The sequence below is a fragment of the Macaca nemestrina genome, chromosome 3, assembly GCF_043159975.1.
Source record: "Macaca nemestrina isolate mMacNem1 chromosome 3, mMacNem.hap1, whole genome shotgun sequence".
NCBI classification, from domain to species: domain Eukaryota; kingdom Metazoa; phylum Chordata; class Mammalia; order Primates; family Cercopithecidae; genus Macaca; species Macaca nemestrina.
Window position 1 is genome coordinate 20,700,819 of NC_092127.1, and position 21,818 is coordinate 20,722,636.

The following is a 21,818-nucleotide window of genomic DNA, read 5'->3' on the forward strand; positions in this document are numbered from 1 at the left end:
AAGTCAGTATGGAGGCGTGAACATCAGGGGCTATTCAAGGACACTTCTCTGATCACTGCCATGTCTATCTGCTGTGATCAGGACTATTTTATAAACACCCTTCCTACCCCATGCAATCAGAATTTTAGGGACGATGCTTCAGTAATGATCTTTTTTTCCTCCTTCCTCCCTATTTTCTCTTTCCTCTGAATAGCTGCCAAAGTAACTAGAGTCATATAATTTTAGAGCTGGAAGCTCAGGGAGAGAGGCTTGGATCCTGATGACCCAAGCACAGGAGGGACCTGAAAAAATGTGAGCAGTGCTCCGTTGTTGATCCCACACATTTACTTAATATGAGCTGGTGTGGGCGGAGGGTTATGTTGGAAAGGCTGCAGCTTTCTGTGCCCCACATACGTGAGATAAAACCTGGGGAAAGGGGAAAATCTGGGAGTGTTGGTTTAAATTAGAAAGGCTCTGGTTTTTATTTGATACTAAACAAATCATGTAGTTTACAAGTCCTGTGACAGTCTAAGAGTTAACCAGCAGTTTTTAACATGCTACACAGGGTCTGCGAAAGACAGCCGCCAAGATGGGGGCTTTGAAAATATGAGACATCTGTAAATAATAATCTTTGGGTACTTCACCTGTGGTTGCTTCTTTATATTACTTCTGTGTATGTGTTTGTGTGTGTGTTTGTATGTGTGTTTGTGTATGTGTGTGTGTGTTTGTGTGTATGTGTGTGTGTGTATGTGTGTGTTTGTGTGTGTGTGTTTGTATGTGTGTTTGTATGTGTGTGTGTGTTTGTGTGTGTATGTGTGTGTTTGTATGTGTGTGTATGTGTGTGTATGTATGTGTATGTGTGTTTGTGTGTGTGTTTGTATGTGTGTATGTGTGTGTTTGTATGTGTGTGTATGTGTGTGTTTGTGTGTGTGTATGTGTGTGTTTGTGTGTGTGTATGTGTTTGTGTGTGTGTATGTGTTTGTGTGTGTGTGTTTGTGTGTATGTGTGTGTTTGTGTGTGTGTGTGTGTATGTGTGTGTTTGTATGTGTGTGTGTGTGTTTTGAGACAGGGTCTCTTGTCAGCCAGGCTGCAGTGCAGTGGCGCGATCTCGGTTCACTGCAACCTCCACCTCCTGGGTTCAAGCAATTCTCCTGCCTCAACCTCCCAAGTAGCTGGGATTACAGGCACTTGCCGCAATGCATGGCTAATTTTTGTATTTTTAGTAGAGATGGAGTTTCGCCATGTTGGCCAGGCTGGTCTTGAACTCCTGACCTCAGGTGATCCGCCCACCTTGGCATCCCAAAGTGCTAGGATTACAGGCATGAGCCACCACGCCTGGCATCTATTACTTTGTTCTAAAATTAATTTAGGTCTGGCATCCTCTTTTTGTCCCTCAAATGTTATTTTACCAAAACATATATTATTGGGACAAGAGGCAAATTGCATGGCCAAGTTGAATGACGTTATTCTCCACTGTGACAGCTTTTGTTTTTAACTCTAGAATTTGTACATATGGCTTTGGAAATCTCATCCAATACTAAGTAATGAACATACATGAGGATATTACGTATTTTTCAAGCTGCAAGCCCAAGATTTCAAACGCTTTGGTTTATCGCAGAGAACACATCTCTCAAATTGTCCTCAATGAGCGCTGCGGGAGGTACATTCATTCCCCGCTAACCCAGGCAGACTGTATAAATTTTTTCAGAGGGAAGACAGGTAGGGGAGAAGTGGGGATGGTTAATGGGTACAAAAAATATATATATATAGAAAGAATGAATAAGACCTATATTTGATAGCACAGCAGGGTAACTATAGTCAATAATAATTTAATTGCACATTTAAAAATAATGAAAAGAGTATAACTGGATTGTTTATAACATAAAGGATAAATGCTTAAGGGGACAGATGCCTCGCTTTCCATGAGGTGATTATTATGCATTGCTTGCTTGTATCAAAGTATCTCATGCACCACATAAATATATACCCACAGAAATTAAACATTCACAATTTAATCTTTTTAATTTTTGATTTTTTTTTTTTTTTTGAGACAGGCATGGTCTTGGCTCACTGCAACCTCTGCCTCCTGGGTTCAAGCAATCCTAGTGCCTCAGCCTCCGGAATAGCTGGGATTACAGGTGTGTGGCACCACGCCAGCTAATTTTTGTATTTTTAGTAGAGACAGGGTTTCGCCATGTTGGCCAGGCTGAACTCCTGACCTCAGGTGATCTGCTTGTCTTGGCCTCCCAAAGTGCTGAGATTACCGGCGCGAGGCCCTGCGCCTGGACAGCAAGTTTAAAAAAAAAATGGTTCAGAGGGAACCCATTTCCTCTTCTGCTACACAAATAGCCAGGCCTGACTTGCGCTGTTTCTGTCCCCCCAAGAAACAAGCAACAACATCACAAGAAGATATTTCTGTTTGTCTTAACGATCAACATAGATCTGTATGGTTGATTTTGTGTCAGCAACAGGCTTCAGTCACAACAACATGAGATTCTAGGCCTTTTTGCCTGCCATGCTGGACACAGACTGGGCCATAGAGAATAGAAGAACCCGTGTGTTCTGAGTTGTCTGTGAAGAAACATACACGGGGAGAGGGGTAGATATGAGTTACTGGAAGAGTGGAGATGTGTTGGGAATTCTCCAGCGTTCCTTAATTAGACAACTCAGTGATGTTCTTTGGAGCCCAAGACCCCAGGAGGCACTCTGAGTCCCGTGATCTCAGGAAGCTAAAAATGAGGGCAAGAGTCAGTATGGCTTTAAAAATCTCTGATCACTCATCCCCCAGAATGAAATCTGGGACTCAAAAGCTCTGATGGAAATGAAGCAGACTTTAGGAGGTCTGCTTTCGGGGGTGCTCCAAGAGCTGAATGTGAATGTTATTTGTTCTAGAAAGTCCTGGCAACTTGGTGCAGCAAATTTGATGAGCACCATACGCACGACCCGTCTCAGGAACGGTGCCATGCATGTGACTAGGACTGCAAAGCAGCTTGTGTTCGTGGGGGAAATGACAGGCACAGGAAGGAAAAGCTGAGAACACTGAAACTGTTCCTAATCGTGCAGTGGGGGAAAAGCGGGCAACTGCCGCGCAGAGGGGCACGTTGGCTGGAAGAGGGGATTGATCGGCAGCGCTGGCGGGAACAGCACAGGCTTGTCGTGTGATCTGACAGAAAAGACAGCAATCTGGAGGCTCCCCAGATCAGAGAAGAGACATCAAGCCCCAGGAGAAATGGATTTCATTTCTCCCCACCCATCAGCTGGGTGGGAAGCCCGAAGGAGCCTTGCATGGAACTGTGGGAAGGGCTCCTCCGACGCAGAGGGGATGAACTGGAAGCAAGATGCTGACTGTTTCCAAAGGCTTGACAGTCAGAGGCAGGCGTGCTTCAGCCTACTGAGATACTTTACCCAAGAGGATTTCCACTTAGGTTCTGGCTTGAAAGAAATATTCGCTCCCAAATTTCCTCCCATCGAGAGTGCTTCTCCCTACAGAAGGCTAAGGCTCCCAGGTTGTTCCTGGGCACACATTTCTCTCAGGTAGGCTGACTAGTATGTTTAAACTGAAAAGCCGATTTACTGGAAGATTGCTGTCACCCCCCCACACCTACCATGTCGCTGGTATGGCCGGTGTTTAACAGACAGTGGTGTTTCCAGTGTGGGCCTGAATGAAAGAAGAAATAAAAAGAGAGGTGCGCCAGAAGCGGTGGTTCACGCCTGTAATCCCAGTGCTTTGGGAGGCTGAGGCAGCAGACCACTTGAGGTCAGGAGTTCAAGACCAGCCTGGTCAACATGGTGAAACCCTGTCCCTACTAAAAATACAAAAATTAGCCGGGTGTGGTGGCATGTGCCTGTGGTCCCAGCTACTCAGGAGGCTGAGACAGGAGAATGCTTGAACCCAGGAGGCGGAGGTTGCAGTGAGCCAAGATTGCACCACTGCACTCCAGTCTGGGCAACAGAGTGAGACCGTGTCAAACAAAACAAAACAAACAAAAAAGAGGAGGCTGGGTGCAGTGGCTTACACCTGTAATTCCAGCACTTTGGGAGGCCGAGGTGGGCAGATCACCTGAGGATGGGAGTTCGAGACCAGCCTAACCAACATGGAGAAACCCCGTCTCTACTAAAAATACAAAATCAGCCAGGCATGGTGGCACATGCCTGTAATCCCAGCTACTCAGAAGACTGAGGCAGGAGAATCGCTTGAACCTGAGAGGCGGAGGTTGCGGTGAGCTGAGATCGTACCATTGCACTCCAGCCGGGGCAACAAGAGCAAAACTCTGTCTCAAAAAAAAAAAAAAAAAAAAAAAAAGTTTCTCAGCTTTGGGAAATGCTGAATTTTCCAGCATGCCTTTGCTCCGAAAAGCACTATGATATAAAGTAACATAGGAACCTTGTCCTTGGAACCAAGCCTAAGCTCGGGGACATGATGTGGGGGTGACATAAAGGAGGCTCCTCTGTCACTGTGCTTGGGTTACAAGTAATTCTCGACATGGGAGCATGTTGACTTCTAACCATCGGTGGCAAAGCTGTGACTTCCCAAACTGGCGGCTGACCTCAAGAGAACTATGATAGACATTGTGGGACCACAGCCTGAAAAAGAATGGCTATCTCCCTCTCTATCCCATGACCTCTAATGGCCGGGTCACCACCATGGCCTTTTGTCCCTGGAGAGGGACAGGAACTTTGGAAAGTGGGGTCGCTCTATTGCTTCCACAGGTCATCTTCCCAGACTTGCCTGAGCCTCAGAATCTCAGTCTTCTGCTCTGTTTTGCACATCTTTTTTGAAAGGTTTTTTTAAAAGTACAAACTGCTGTACAGAAGAATATACAGAAAATAATTTTTGAAAATAATATAACAGATATCTAAGTATCCACCACCCAGATTGGACAGATATTAACGTTTTGTCCCATCTAGATCAGATATTATTTATTTATTTATTGTTTATTTATTTTTGAGACGGACTGTCGCTCTGTTGCCAGGCTGGAGTGCAGTGGCGTGATCTCAGCTCACCGCAACCTCCACCTCCCGGGTTCAAGCGATTGTCCTGCCTCAGCCTCCCAAGTAGCTGGGACTAGAGGCATGTACCACCATGCCCAGCTAACTTTTGTATTTTTAGTGGAGACAGGGTTTCACCATGTTGGCCAGGTTGGTCTCGATCTCTTGACCTTGTGATCTGCCCGCCTCAGCCTTCCACAGTGCTGGGATTACAGGCATGAGCCACCTCACCCAGCCTATTTTTAATTTTTTTAGGACAAGGTCTTGCTCTGTCACCCAGGCTGGAGTGCAGTGGCACGATCTTGGCTCACTGTGGCCTTGACCTTCCACGTACAAGCGATCCTCCCATCTCAGCCTCCTGCGTAGCTGGGACTACAGGAGCACGCTACCACACTTGACTGATTAAAAAATGTTTTCTTTCTGCAGAGACAGGGTCTTACTATGTTGCCCAGGCTGGTCTTGAACTCCTGGGCTCAAGTGATCCCCCTGCCTCCAGCTCCCAAAGTAATGGGATTACAGGCATAAGCCACCACGCCCAGCCTATATCAGATTTTTTTAAAATTGCAGATAGAATTAAAAACTTGCATATCTATTTTTAGTAGAGGGAAAACCTAAATAAGTTTATTTCCAGTAAGTTGCTGACTCTACACAACAACTTCCTTTCAGTCTTCAGATCATGGAAACTTTGTGGATTTATGGACAGCACTCAAGCCCCAGAGATCTGCCCCAAACAGAAAGATTGCCAACAAAATGTTTGTCCTAATACTGGAACAAATTTTCCTCAAATTTACATTGTGTATTTTTCTCCACCAGTTTGCTAAATGTCCACAAGGTTAATATCCACCCAGCCAAATGAAAAGATCATTGGGATCAGGTGCGGTGGCTCACAGCTGTTATCCTGTTCCAGCTACTTGGGGAGGCTGAGGTGGGAAGATCTCTCCACCCTGGGAAATCGAGGCCGCAGTGAGCTATGCTCACGCCATTGCACTCCAGCCTGGCCAACAGACAAGAGCCTGCTCTAAAAAATCAAAATAAAAATAATAAAAGGGCAGTGGGTCTCCAAAGGTAACAGGTGTGAAATACACCTAAGCCTATCAGAATTTTGCCCCATGAAATAAGTAAGGATTACTCAATATTTCTGGAAACTCAAGCAACTCTTTAAACAATGTTTACAATTTTTCAATGTCCACATCAGCCAAACCCACGGAAAGCTAAGCATTAATTCACCTACTGTAGGGGAGGCTGGACTATTTAAGGCATCTCTCCTGAATTCTAGTCCTGAATTTCCAATGCAACTCATGTCCACTAGAATGTTCTGTGAATGTTTCAAGCTTGAAACGCCTGCAGTCAAACTTGTTTTCTTTCCATCCAATTATATTCTCTTTCCAATGTCCCCCTTTTTTCATTAAAGACACCACTATTCTTCCAGCCACCCTGATTCACAGGCTCAGAGCCGGCCTCAATTTCCTTGTCTCCTTCGTCTTCCACATCCAATTATTCACTAAATCCTGTTGAATCTTTTCTCAAAGCATTTCTTGCATCTGTGTATTCCGTTCCACTCCCACTGCCACCTTTCAAGTGGGGTATTTTCCGCCTGTGTGGTTCGGCTCCTGCAGCAGATTCTGCCTCTCCCCTTTCTCCTTTCAATGCATTATCAGTATCAGATGAATCTGCTGAAAGAAGCACTGTGTGCCATCCTGCTCAACATAATTCAGTGATTTCCAGGTGGCTTACCAAATAACAGCTTTTAAAAATATCCAGAACCTTCAGTGATTTTCACAATCTTTATATGCCTAGCTTCCTAGACACATCCCTTATTAGGATCCCACTGAAACCTCTGCCCTAGGCACGTGGCACTACTGGCTCGCTAATTCTCTGATTCCTGTTCGATTATTTCTTTGGCCTAAGTCTTCCTTCTCCTCCTTCATGACATGAACCAATCTTCATGGTGCTTAATATGAACCAGATCATCTGGTGGGCTTGTAATACAACAGTGAACAAGACAGAAACAACCCCTGCCTCTATATACTCCTTACAACCTAGTGGAGAAAACAAAAGATGAATAGGCAGTTGGCATGCCAGGCTGTGCAGGAAGAACTGTGACAAGGAAAGACAAGGCCAAGGTGGGCAGATCACTTGAGGTCAAGAGTTCAAGACTGGCCTGGCCAACATGGTGAAACCCTGTCTCTACGAACAAACAAAAAAATTAGCTGGGTGTGGTGGTGGGCGCCTGTAGTCATAGCTACTCGGGAGGTTGAGGTGGGAGAATCTCTTGAACCCAGGAGGTGGAGATTGCAGTGAGCTGAGATTGTGCCACTGCACTCCAGCTTAGGTGACAGAATGAGCAGAATGAGACTCTGTCTCAAAAAAAAAAAAAAAAAAGACAGACAGACAAGGACCCCAGAGCCAGGCACGGGGATTCAGAGCAGGCTTTTCAGAGGAAGGCACACGCAAGTTATTATCCATTCTTCATGATGGCTAGCGAGGTGAAGGAGAGGGAGAAGGGGCAGAAAAGAACTCTACAGCAGAGAGAATCATCCTGCTCAGCCCCTATCCGTCCTTTAATGCCCACCTCAAATGCCTTTTTTTTTTTTTTTTGAGATGGAGTCTCGCTTTGTCACCCAGGCTGGAGTGCAGTGGCACCATCTCGGCTCACTGCAACCTCCGCTTCCTGGGTTCAAGCGATTCTCCTGCCTCAGTCTCCTGAGTAGCTGGGATTACAGGTGCCCATCATCATGCCCGGCTAATTTTTGTAATTTTTAGCACAGACAGGGTTTCACCATGTTGGCCAGGCTGGTCTTGAACTCCTGACCTTAGGTGACCCGGCTGCCTGGGCCTCTCAAAGTGTTGGGATTACAGGCGTGAGCCACTGCGACCAGCCTCAAATGCCTTCTTGACCAGACCAGTGGTACTGTGAGAACACAGACTTAAAGTCATCCAGAGCCAAATCCTAACCCTGCCTCTACTACATGATAGTTGTGTACATGACCATGCAAAATTTGCTAATTCTTATTACGAGTCAATCTCTTAATCTGTAAAAATACTCTTTTTTTTTTTTTTTTTTTTTTTTTTTTTTTAACAGGGTCTCCCTCAGTTGCTCGGGCTGGAGTGCAGTGGCACGATCACAGCTCACTGCAGCCTCGACTTCCTGGGCCCAAGCTATCCTTCCGCCTTAGCCTCCTGAGTAGCTAGGACTACAGGCGTGCGCCACTATACCAAGCTAATTAAAAGACAATTTTTTTTTGTAGGGACAGGGTCTCACTATGTTGCCCAGGCTGGTCTCGAACCTCTGGGCTCAAGCGATCTTCCTACCTTAGCCTCCCAAAGTGCTGGGATTACAGGCATGAGCCACTGTGCCCAGCCGAAGTACTCTTATATTACAGAGTGTATTCATTCAATAAATATTAAGCACAAGAACCACATACTCTTCTCGGTGATAAGGATACACTTTAGGATAGAAATCCTGGCTCTTATGGTGTTTACATTCTAGTAAGGAAAAGGTGACAGTAAATAAGATAAATATGTACATTATGGAGTATATTGGAGGGCGATGGATTCTATGGGAAAAATACATCAGAGAAGGGAGATAGAGAGTAGGGGAGAATTGAAACTTTATTCATTTGTTTATTATTTAACTCATTCATTTATTCCAACAAATAGTATTGAAGGTCTGCTACATGCCACGCCCTGTTCTAGGCCCTGGGCATATAGCAGGTAACAACGGACAATAATCTTTGCCTTTATGGAGCTTACATTCTGACGGGAAGGAGAGACAAGAAGCAAAATAAAAATAGAAAAATATGGAGATATAGCCAGGAGCGGTGGCTCATGCCTGTAATCCCAGCACTTTGGGAGGCTGAGGCAGGCGGATCACCTGAGGTCAGGAGTTTGAGACCAGCCTGGCCAACATGGTGAAACCCCATCTCTACTAAAAATACAAAAATTAGTCAGGTGTGGTGGCACAATGCCTGCAATCCCAGCTACTCAGGAGGCTGAGGCAGGAGAATCACTTGAACCCAGCAGGCAGAGATTGCAATGGGCTGAGATTGTGTCATTGCACTCCAGCCTGGGCAACAGAGCAAGACTCCATCTCAAAAAAAAAAAACAAAACAAAACAAAAAAAAAAAACCTGGTGCAGTGGCTCACACCTGTAATCCCAGAACTTTGGGAGGCTGAGGTGGGTGGATCTTGAGGTCAGGAGTTTGAGACCAGCCTGGCCAACATGGTGAGACCCCAACTGTACTAAACATACAAAAATTAGCTGGGCATGGTGGCACACACCTGTAGTTCCAGCTACTCAGGAAGCTGAGGCAGGAGAATCGCTTGAACCTGGGAGGCAGAGGTTGCGGTGAGCCAAGAATGCACCACTGCACTCCATCCTGGGCGACAAGGGTGAAACTCCGTCTCAAAAAATAAAATAAAATGAATAAAAATTAAGAAAAAGAAAAATATGGAGATGTTAATGTAAAATAGAAAGATGGATAGGAAAAATAGATGAGTTCCAACATTCAACAGGGAGGCCAGCTAACCCGACTGAGAAAGCAGTAGTTATGAAAAGGTATGGCAGGATCTAGGCCAGCCATGTGAACAAATGGAGGAAGAGAATTCCGGGAACAGCAAGTGCAAAGATGCCACAGTGGGACTGCGTGGTGTGGGCGGGAGGAGCGAGTGAGGCGAGAGCAGAAAGAGGCAGATAGGGGAGGGCGAGGCAGGTCAGGGCCCTGTGGGTTATTGTAAGGACTTTGGCTTTTACTTGGAGAGACAAGGAAACCTAGTTTGGAGTAGAGGAGCGGCCCGATCTGATTTGTATTTTAACAAGATCATGCTGGTGCTGTGTCAAGAATAGTCAAGAAGGCGGACCAGGGCAGACGCTGGCAGGGCAGCTGGGAGACCACCGCAATCACCCAGACAAGGGGTAAGGTGGGTGTGGACAAGCGTGATGGCAACAGAGGATGGGGAGCTGGCAGGGTTCTGGATATATTTTAAAGGCAGGGCTAACAGGACTTGTGGTGATCAGATACGGGGTGCAGAAGAACTAAATTGATTCCATTTTTGGCTTGAGCAACTGGGAGAATGAAATAGCTCTTTACTGAGGCGGGGAAGACTCTGGGAGGAAAAGGTTGGGGGAACTATTAGGAGTCCAGCTTTTGATGCATTGAGTTTGCTTTAGGGTGATCCCACAAAGTTTCACTGCAAAGGAGATGGTTCAGTAAAGACTTGAAGGAAATGAGGAGCAGAACTTGGGAAGATTAAATGAGAGGGTGTTTGAGAGGGCACTTCGCACGGTGCAGTGCCGGCCGGCTCAGGCGCCGTTAATTCCATTCCCTCATCCATAACAATCTGCTTCCGCTCCAGGGGGCAGGGGCTGCGAAGCATCAGTTAATTACTGGAACATCCTCGCTCTAGCGGGTAGGCTGTACCTTGTGCATTGTAGTTGCCAAACTCCATGTGCTGAATGCACGAGAGAAAGGAGTAAGCTATAATCAGTAAAGGAAACTGTTCCAACCGGCTTCCCTTTCTCCTTCCCTTCCAAAAAAGAGGTTTTAGCCAAGATGCTCTTGCGTCTGGGTGAGGGGAATTGGAGGTCTGAATCCTCTGTCTTATGGTGAACACAGTGTGGGGGTTCTCTGAGTGTAGAGCCACCTGCAGCCCAATGAGCAGGGATAGTGGTGAAATATGAATTCCTGGACCCTTTCCCAGACCTTCTCATTCTGAATTGTTAGGGGAGAAGCGGGGATCTTTCTTTTACAGACACATGCAGTGCTTCCTTGGAAACTAAAGTTTAAGAACTACTGACACTAGGGAAGATGGCCCTTCATTGACATTGCTCCTCGGAGGCAGATCGTTTCCAGTCATGATGTGGTGAATTACAGCCGCTCTGCAATTTTGTGAATAATGTGTGCTCATCACCTAATCAAACCTCTTCGGTGGAGGTAGAACCTGGCTGGCTCACATCCCCACTCACATTGTCAGGTGATTGCTTTAGCAAAAGGCCTTCTGCCAAATACCTCTTGGTTGAACTTTGCAGCTTGAGGAGAGAAGTATGCGTGAACACATAAATGCCAAATCTCTTATTATTCTGGGTTTTCAAACAATGACTATGATTCCACCCCACATTCTTGAGAAAGGGCAGCACACCTATCTCACTCTCAGCTATGATGAAGCAAGAAACTCAGTTTCTTCACATTGTTCGGTGATACTGTACCACAGACAGGACTAAAAGTTATATGTTGACTTTGGGCGCCATTTTACAGTGAGCCTTTCATAACCCATCTTCCAAGCATATTAAAATGTCAGCTCCATGAGGGCAACATTAATGTCGTTTATTGCTTTCTTCCCAGCGCCTAGAAGAGTGCGTGGCACACAGTAGTCATTCAGTAAACGGCGGAATGGATCCATTCCACTTCCTGAAGTGAAGAGCCAAATCGACACACATTTCCATCTGTGGAGTATCACAGTTTCCTGCAGTTTACTTCCACATACTTCACTCCACCAGTTAACTACCCCCTATATAAATCTGTGCAGTTTTCACTTAAGATATAACTTTCTGGTGACCCCATAAAAAATTGGCAGAAATTCTCAGAAAGGATGATAATGTAATTGGTCTTGTGGGGGCTCCATGGAGGGATACATTTCACATTATTCATGTTTCCAGATGGGCTTCAGTCCCCAGGGCAGTCATTCCAGAACCCTTTCTCAGCGTTAAGTTTACTCCAAGAAATATAAATAGTGATTTAGGGCTTGATTGCTCCCACAAAAGGCGCCCCTGTTTTGGTGCAGGGTGGGAAGGGGGGCAGAGGAAGAGGCAGCTGGGAAGCCGAGTGAGGGGCCAGGCGCCCGCAGAGGGGCCACTGGGTGTGAGCCAGCAGCTGGTCAGAGTCTCTCTGGAGGATGAGGGTTTCGTGGGTGGAGGCTGGGGGCTAGCTAGAGATGGGACTGTCCATGGTCAGGCAGTGCAGGAGGCTTTCAGCAGCAATAAAGCTTGGATGTGGGCATGCCAAGCTTGGAGGAGATATGGGTCCATTGCCGTCCTTCTGAAAAAACAGTCTTCAAACACCACGGCTAGTGTCCAACGCTTCTTAGCTCAGCTGGTTGGGGTGCTGAGCTACTAAAATTTTACTGTAGCATTTCTTGAACTCTTACTAGGCTCATATATTAACGCCTTCAACAAATATTTGTGTGTCAGCCTCTATGCTGAGGGCTGGGGATACAGCTATGAACAAGGATGTGAACTAAGTACTATTTCTTTACCAGTGAATTCTTCCGTTTCATAGGCCTCCGATTCTGGCCCTAGTCAGATATTTCTCAAATACCTGACGTTGTTTCCAAAGGGGTACATTCAGAGTAGCTAGATCAGAGCCGATGCTTCAAGAGTTCTCAACAATAGGTCAGTGGGACCTTGATATTCTAAGGACATAATGATCTAATTTAGACTGAAAATCATCTAGCCAAACACACACTAGCCATTTAATTCATGTAAGGCTCAATCAGATTGTCAGTATGAACCTGACAGGACAGAGTGTTCATTTTTGTAGTGAACAATATCCCGGCTTGCCTGGGTGGCTGCAAAGCCTTTAAACTGAAATCCTTGCTTCCACTCTTGCTCTGCACAGCAGCCAAAGCATTTTATCAACCCTCCACCGGCTTCCTGTTGCAATTGGAATAAAATTCCATCTCCTTACCAGCATCTACGCAGCCCTGGAGTCTGGCCCCTGGTTGTATCTCTGACTTCTCTGGAAGCTGGTCCTGGCCTTGGAGTTGACCTGAAACTCTTTCCTGCCTTATCTTTTCTCGCCTGGCTCCTCATTATGCAGAGCTTTGTTCAAATACCTTCCCAGGGAGGTCCTTCCTGGCCAGTCTTTCCGCAGCAGTTCTGGACCTTCCCCAAGGCATCTCCTTATCTCCTTGGCATATTTCTTATTCTTCATAGCAGGAAAATTATAGCAATTTATAGCAATAAATATTTGTTGAGTGAATTAATATGTATCACACTTACTAAACACCCAAAGGTTTTCTGGGGATGTCTATAACAATTACCAGATTGCCAATGGTTTGACGGCACTTTATTTATTTATTTTTTTTTACAGCCCACCCATAGCATATGATAGTACTCTATTTTATTTTATTTTATTTTTATTTTAAGAGACAGGGTCTCGCTATGTTGTCCAGGCTAGTCTTGAACTCCTGGGCTCAAGCAATCTTCCCACCTCAGCTGCCCAGAGTGCTGGGATTACAGGTGTGAGCCACCACTTTTAAAAAGGGCATGACAGCACTTTTTAAAATCGTATTTGAAAACCTGGTACTTGACACAGAGCCCTAGAACCTAGTATTAACAAAGTGCTTAATTTTTTTTGTTGTTGTTAAATTGACTCTCACTAAATTAACACCAGACCAGTGACTGGAAAAATCACATGTGACCAAAGAATCCCATTGATGGTGCCAGACAATGACCCAGGAAGAGGGGTTCATAGCAGCTGCTTGTTTCCTTACTGGAAATGCAGGGTGATAGCAGAGCTCAGGGAACATAGTGCCATCCAGTAAAAGAAACAGCTCATAGGCCGGGTGCGGTGGCTCACACCTGTAATCCCAGCACTTTGGGAGCCCGAGGCAGGCGGATCACCTGAGGTCAGGAGTTCAAGACCAGCCTGGCCAACATGGTGAAACCCCGTCTCTACTAAAATACAAAAATTAGCCGGGCATGATGGCGAGTACCTGTAATCCCAGCTATTTGGGAGGCTGAGATGGGAGAATCACTTGAACCCGGGAGGCAGAGGTTGCAGTGAGCTGAGATTGTACCACTGCACTCCAACCTGGTGACAGAGTGAGACTCCATCTCAAAAAAAAGAAAAAAAGAAAGAAAGAAAAAGAAAGAAAGAGAGAGAAAGAAAGAAAGAAAGGAAGGAGGGAAGGAAGGAGGGAGGGAAGGAAGGAAGGAAGGAAGGAAGGAAGGAAGGAAGGAAGGAAGGAGGGAGGGAGGGAGGGAGGAAGGGAGGGAAGGAGGGAAGGAGAGAAGGAGGGAGGGAGGGAAGGAAGGAAGGAAGGAAGGAAGGAAGGAGGGAAGGAAGGAAGGAAGGCAGGCAGGCAGGCAGGCAGGCAGGCAGGAAGGAAGGAAGGAAGGAAGGAAGGAAGGAAGGAAGGAAGGAGCGAGCACATAACAGGGGCAGGGCTGTTTGCAGTGTGATGAAAGGGTAATGGTGCTGCAGTCTTGGGCCTGATGTCATATTGAGACTGGATGTCGGTAGGATGGTGCCCTTCTGTAATATGGTTGGTAGCAGCACTTGCTGAATTGACAGCCTCTCTGTTTAAAACTGACAAGGAGAAAATTAAAGTTTCCCCTGCTTTTCATGTCATGCATGAATAACCAATTGCTTGGCAGCTAGTTAAAATTCATATTTCCCTTGTCAGGTTTTTAGCGACTGTGAAGATCAGGTTAATGTAAGCCTTCCCTCCTTTTGCCCTCTTGACTAACTAGCTAGTTATATTTGCATTTCTTTTTATATAAATCTTTTTTTTTTTCCCTGTCCCTTTGACAGCACAGTATCAGAGATGGCATATGATCTTCAGATGTTCCATGCTGGAAAGCGTTTGCTCTTATATAAATATAGGCAGAAAGAGACTGTCTTTCTTCGCATGGATCCAATCCTTTTAATGACTCCAAGTCAAAGGTTGTTTTTTCTCACCAACAAAAAGGATTTGTCAACTACCAGGCATCTGAGAGTTTTCTAATTCTGCTGGGGTGGGAAGTTCTAAACATTGTGACATAGACTGTTCTATTTGTATAGAGTCACTCACAGATCCTACACCATACAGTTCTATCATTGCCTCATGGAAAAGAAGACACCCTTCAACTTGAGCATGTTTTTGACACCTGTGAAACACCTGGTAATGCTAGCTTTCTACTCAGCTCTCTTCTCAGCTCTGTAGAACCATCACATCTCAGAACTGTGGAAAACAGAGAATCTTTCCCTCTCTTCAGTTGCGTCTTCTTGATCCACAACTTGCATAGAATTGGAGCTGAGAGTCACTGGCAGCTGTAGCCACATCTTCTCTCCAAATCACAGAGAAATAACTGAGCAGGGAATTAAGAGCTGTCTCTGGGTTGCACAAACAATGTCTCGGGAACATGCTGGCCACCGCTCTGTATGAGGAATGAGAACTGGAGAGCAGGATATGAATTTTTCTCACCCTCAAAAAACCCAGGAGAGATACCCTCCTAAGGTTTATAGGAAATTTGTTTCTGACCCAAGGGTCAGAGAATAGCTTACTATGAATTTTAATTGGCTCCCAAGTAATTGCTAATTCATCTCTGACTTTGGCAGGAAAAAAATTAAACGTTAAAGAAATGAATTTAGGAGGAAGACTTTTTTTTTTTTATTTTCTTTTTTATATGAGCACAATCCTACAGCTGCTAAAGCCTAACAGAGAAGATGGTAAATAAACATGTGGGGCTAGGGGTGTTCATTTGCAGAACTTTCTGCTTGAAGAGGAGCCTGGAAAACTGCAGGACTCATTTTGGATTATAAATCTTTTTTAGTTTTTCTTGAGACAGGGCCTCACTCTGTCACCCAGGCTGGAGTACGATGGCACAATCTCGGCTCACTGCAACCTCCACCTCCCGGGTTCAGGTGATTCTCCTGCCTCAGCCTCCCGAGTAGCTAGGATTACAGGCACATGCCACCACGCCCAGTTAGTTTTTGTATTTTTAGTAGAGATGGGGTTCTACCATGTTGGCTAGGCTGGTCTCAAACTCCTGACCTCAGGTGATCCGCCCACCTCGGTCTCCCAAAGTGCTGAGATTACAGGCATGAGCCACTGCACCAGACCTGGATTATAAATTTTTAATGCTGACAAAAGAGTTATCCTGCTACTGCCAGAAAGAAACTACACCAATTTTGCGATGCTGTGAGGCAAGGCACAGTGGGTGGCAGATGCAGAAGGAACAGGACACAGGAGGGCCTGTCTCACCATGCAAGTCACATGAAACCAAAACCAATCTAACTTGGGTTTGCGAAACTAAAGTCCCAGGTGTTCGACTCACCTCCTGCCCTTGTGGACTTCAGAGGATCCGTCTTTGTCCCCACCCATTCCTCTCATTTCCTCCCTCCCCAATTTTTTTCCCTGACATTTCTCTGCTCAAACTCACATTTTCTCTTATTTGATGTCTGCTACATATATAACATACAATATGTTTTAAAATGTATAGTTGAATCATCAAACATTGAAATTGAGCATTCTTTCTGGGAATTTATGCTGCCTGGCAGATAATGTCCATCTGTTCACTCAGCAGGCATTGCTGGTCACCTCTGCCCTTGTCTTTCTCTGTTGTCGAGGCTAAAGAGAGAAATTTTCAACTTCCCCAATTGCCCGTGGCTAGGTGGAACCCGAGGAGTCAGGTTCCTGCTTAAAAACCCAAGTACGGCTGGGCACGGTGGCTCACGCCCGTAATCCCAGCACTTTGGGAGGCTGAGGCAGGTGGATCACCTGAGGTCAGGAGTTTGAGACCAGCCTGGCCAATATGGTGAAACCCAATCTCTACTAAAAATACAAAAATCAGCTGGGCGTGGTACGGGCGCCTGTAGTCCCAGCTACTCGGGAGGCTGAGGCAGAAGAATCACTTGAACCCAGGAGGCGGAGGTTGCAGTGAGCCAAGATCGTGCCACTGCACTCCAGCCTGGGTGACAGAACGAGACTCCATCTCAAAAAAACAAGAACAAAAACAAAACAACAACAAAGAAACCAAATCATGTGTGATTTTTTTCAGGCCTGACCGAGTGCTATTCCAAAGGCATTACCCGTCAGGCCTCACGGGAAGGCTGCACAGCCAGTGCCACCTCCAAGGGTCTCCGGCAAGGGGTCAGGCTCCTCTGGCTGCTCCTGCCCTTTTGTGGATCTGCATTCCTAGTCCAGGTGCTCCGTTCAGAGGGCTCAGGGACCCTTAAGGAAAGATACTTTTCTTCACTCTGACTCAGTACTTTTATACTCTCAGCTTTTTCCCCTCTCACTACCCAAGTCCCCAGCCCCTGGTCTACAACCCTTCAGGGAGCCTTTGGTTTGGGGTCCCCTCAACAGTGAGACGACCCCCATAGCTCTGCTGATCCCCCTGACCCTCAACTGTATGGGTGCATCATTCTAAGGGGAAAATGAAGCAGGGGAGCTCAGCACTGCCTCCAGTGTTAGCCTCTTGCTTATACTACTGCAGTGAGGGATTAAAGTCTTTGCTATTACTTCCATTTGGGCTTGTTGTAGCTTCAAGTGGCTACTCTAACACCTGACAGCTCAGCTCTCTTCCAGCTCTACTGAGCTCATGACAGAGCCATGCAATGCAATTTGGGGCAATTTAATCTAAGAGGAATTCAGCTGCATGGTTATATAGGGGCACGGGTGGAGAATAAATGACATTCTGCCTAAAATACAGGTGTGATGACTGGAGACGCAGAAGCCATTCCATTATATGAACATAACATGATAAGCCAAGACCCTAAAGATGCTGAAAAGGGTCAAAAGTGCTTGGGTTTTTGTTTTGTTTTGTTTTGTTTGAGGCAGTGGTCTCACTGTGTTGCCCAGGCTGGTCTCAAACTCCTAGCCTCAGGCCTCAGCCTCTCAAAACTGCTAGGGTTACAAGTGTGAGCCACTGCATGAGACTGGGCTGTTTTTTGTTTGATTTGGTTTTTTTAGGGACAGGATCTTGCTCTGTCATCCAGGCTAAAATATAGTGATGTGATTATAGCTCACTGCAGCCCCAACCTCCTTGGCTCAAGTGATCCTCCCACCTCAGCCTCCCAAGTAGCTGGGAATACAGACATGCACTACCACACTAATTAAAAAAAAAAGAGTTTAGTAGAGACAGAGGTCTCCCTATGTTGCCCAGGCTGGTCTCGAACTCCTGACCTCAAGTAATCCTCCTACCTTGGCCTCCCAAAGTGTTGGAATTACAGGCGTGAGCCACCGTGCCCAGTACTGTCTGGGTTCTTAATAACATTGTTGAGCCATTGCCATAGCCTTGGGATATTGCTCTTTGTACTTTTTCTTATGCAAGAAAAATAGATTCACAAGTTATTTGACTCTCTTCCCATCAAAAGGAAAAGTCTAATTCTTTTTCCCTTAATTATGGATCAGCTTGAGCTTGTTCCTTCTAACAAACGGAAGATAGCAACATGCTAGAGCAATCACATGGAGGAAACTCAAAGGGATAAATGCCCAAGGGGTCCCAGCTGTTCTAGCCCCCAGACATTTGAATCTACTCAGGCACCAAGTAAGCAGGTGAACAGCCTTCAGATGATTGCAGCCCATTCCCAGCTGAAGCCAAGTGGAGCGCAGATGAGCTGCCCCTGCTGAACCCTGCCCAAATTGCAGATTTGGAAGCAAAATGAATATTGTTTTAAGCCACAAATATGTGAGTGTTTTGTTACATAGTATAAGGGGCCAGAACAGCTCTACCAATGTAAATTATAGTCAGATATGTTGCTATTTATAACCAAAGCATTCCTAACATAAATGTTGCAACATTAATAAGCAGAAAAAAGTGTAATAATCTTATCAAGGTAATACAAGATACTTGTTTAGTATAACTACCTTCATGGCAAGCCTCAATTTCATAAACTAACAACTTCAAGTACAACTTGGACCTAATGGGCAGCTTTTTTTTTTTTTTTTTTGAGACAGGGTCTTGCTCTGTCACCCAGGATGGATCACAGTGGCACAATCGTGGCTCAGCGCAGCCTCAAACTCCTGGGCTGAAGTGGTCCTCCTACCTCAGCATCCTGAGTAGCTGAGACTAAAGGCAGGGCCCCACCATGCCCAGCTAATGTATAGTTTTTTGTAGAGATGGGGCCTTGCTATGTTGCCCAGGCTGATCTCGAGCTCCTGGGCTCAACCAGTCCTCCAGCTCAACCTCCCCAAGAATTGGGATTATAAGCATGAACCACCACTTTTGGCCGCTGCATAGCATCTGATAGAAAACATAAAGCTGATACTATAAATTTTACATTAACAGATTTCTATAATTAAAAATCTTGGCTAGATTTTTTTTCCTTTACCTTTTTTTTTTTTTTTTTTTTTTGAGACGGAGTCTCGCTCTGTCACCCAGGCTGGAGTGCAGTGGCCAGATCTCATCTCACTGCAAGCTCCGCCTCCCGGGTTCACACCATTCTCCTGCCTCAGCCTCCCGAGTAGCTTGGACTACAGGCGCCTGCCACCTCGCCCGGCTAGTTTTTTGTATTTTTTAGTAGAGACGGGGTTTCACCATGTTAGCCAGGATGGTCTCGATCTCCTGACCTTGTGATCTGCCCATCTCGGCCTCCCAAAGTGCTGGGATTACAGGCTTGAGCCACCGCACCCGGCCTTTTTTTTTTTTTTTTTTTTTTGAGACCGAGTTTTACTCTTGTTGCCCAGGCTGGAGTGCAATGGTGCAATTTTGGCTCACTGCAACCTCTGCCTCCCGGGTTCAAGCGGTTCTCCTGCCTCAGCCTCCTGAGTAGCTGGGATTACAGGCATGTGCCACCACGCCTGGCTAATTTTGTATTTTTAGTAGAGACGGAGTTTCTCCATGTTGGTCAGGCTGGTCTCGAACTCCCAAACTCAGGTGATCCGCCCTCCTCGGCCTCCCAAAGTGCTGGGATTATAGGCATGAGCCACCGTGCCTGGCCTCTCTGCTCCTTTATTAGTAGAGTTAATATCCATTCATTGGGCACTTGCTATGTGCTAGGTGCTAAGGACACAATAGTGAACAAGACTAGTCACCTAAGATCCTTGTCCTAATGAAGCTTACCTCCTGCTGGGGGAGGGAACATGATAAAAATGCAGACAGGTATGTCAATATAATAATTTCAGATCGTAATGTTGTGAAGAAATTAGTGTGGAATATGTGGGGGAGATGGGGAACAGATAGTTTTGCCTTTAGTTAAAATGTCAGGGAAGACATCTCTAAAAAAAAAACATCAGAGATGAGACCTGGGTGATGAAGGGAGCCAGCCATGGGAAGTTCTGGGGTAGAAGTGCTTCAGACTAAGGGAATAGCCAGTGCAAAGGGCCTGTAGCCAGAATAAGGTTGGTAGAGTCCAGAACAGAAAAAAATAAATAAATAAATAAAGTGGGGACAAAGGGTGGGGTGGGGGAGATGGTATTAAGTGAGAGAAGGGGAGCATGCAGGACCCATATCCCTTAGGTCCTTGTAGGCCATAGTAAAGAATCTGGATGTTATTTTTGTAAGTGCAGTGTTAAAGGTAGTGACAGGATATGATTTGCACTTTTAAAAGATCACACTGTGGAGAATGGAGTGCAGAGGGGCAAGAGTTGAAGCAAGGAGACCGGTTAGAAGGCTGCGGCAGTAATCAAGAAGAGATGATTACGGCTTGATTACACATTGGCAATGGAGGTGGTGAGGAGCTCTGAGATCTGGGATAAATTGAGACAAAGCTTGAAAGAGAGCTGATGGAAATTGCCAATAGAGTGCTGACAGATTTCCACATTGACTAGAAAGGCAAATTATTAATTTCTGTGAATCTCAGTGGTTTTGTCATCATTTGAGTGTACCATCCAGTTGTCCCCTGAGCCTACGTGTATGGTATTTGGAGGATAAATAGAAGGAGCACAAGGATGCAGGCACTAAGAGTTTAAAGCTGAAGCCAGGCATGTCCTGTGCATTATTCCAAGCAGGTGTTGTTAATTAATGCCCCTCTCTGGCTGTATGGCAACAAGCTGTAGAGTCCCCTTCTGGGGCCATCCCTCTAGCTCTCAGTTCCTTTTGTTCCAAATCAGAGCACTAGGATTTGGGTTACTTAGGATCTCACATGAATCATTCTTGGGGAACTAAGGGCAGGGTAATGAATGCTACTAATTAGCCTGCTAAGTATTCTCTGTAACTAGAGGATATTTGGTTGCAACTAGAAAGCTGAGGTAATTATCTCTTTATTATGTACAAATCTTATTTACATGAGCCACATGGGCATTTATGACCGATTAGCTCAGATAAATGGACATCCAGGCTAATGACAACATCACAGATTCATTCTCTGTAGAATACTTCTGTTTTAGGGCTGTAAACTGTATTCCTTGTAGTATGAGGTGGCCAGCAAGTCTGGAAACACAGATAATACTAGTTTCATTATGTACGATTTATAAACCATTCATTATGCTTTTACCTGTATTTCAAGAATTTGGTGGCCACCCTGGAGACACTTCTTGGGATATCTTTACCAAAATTCAACATACTAGCTCTCAAACCATTCTACCTTTCTGAGATGCACCCCATCCACAGAAGTGGGCTTCTAGGGACTCTGCCCATGTGAGTGACTCACCTACCTGGCCTCAGGTGATTGGACAACAGCTGACTTGATTCAAGCAGGACCAATCAGATTCCTTCTCCCAGAAGTAAAAATGGAGAGACAGACACAGAGTCTGTGAATGTCAGAACAATCACCTCTAAACTTGCTGGGGTAGTTCAGCCATATTCAGCCTTGTGGATAAACAAGCAGAGAAAGCAGGACTCTGGTGTCAGAGAATGAGGTAGATGTGCAAAAAAAGTGGAGGAGAGATGAACCAAGAGCGCATCTTGGGAATGGGTATGCTTTTTCATTCTCAACTTTGCCCTTCCTAAGGTCTGGCTGCACTCCTGCGTTTGGTTCCTCAACACACTTTTGTATACTTATACCGAATTCCCCCTTTGTGCCTAAGTGGACTCCAGCTGGTTTCTGTCACTTGCCACCCAAGAGTCTTAACTAATATGACTTTAGATCTTGTCCACAGTCTTCCCAGCCATTGGTCATGAGGGGCAGGAAGGAATACATAGATAAGTATTAATCCGCTGTCACTGAAGTGGAAACAATTTAAGAGAATCCTCTTCTAGAATGATG

At 45.6% G+C, this 21,818-nt stretch overlaps 1 long non-coding RNA gene across 2 annotated transcripts in view; it reads left to right on the forward strand.

The window, feature by feature from the left end:
* The window catches only part of LOC105466701 (uncharacterized), a 54,431-nt gene that overhangs the window by 11,815 nt on the left and 20,798 nt on the right, over positions 1-21,818 (forward strand). The window contains exon 5 of one of the 2 annotated variants that reach the window (XR_011620829.1): positions 14,502-16,343. The exons of the other annotated variant lie outside the window; for it this stretch is intronic. This is a non-coding gene — a long non-coding RNA (uncharacterized lncRNA). Of the gene's footprint in view, positions 1-14,501; positions 16,344-21,818 lie in introns of those variants that run through there. 2 annotated transcript variants of the gene reach the window in all.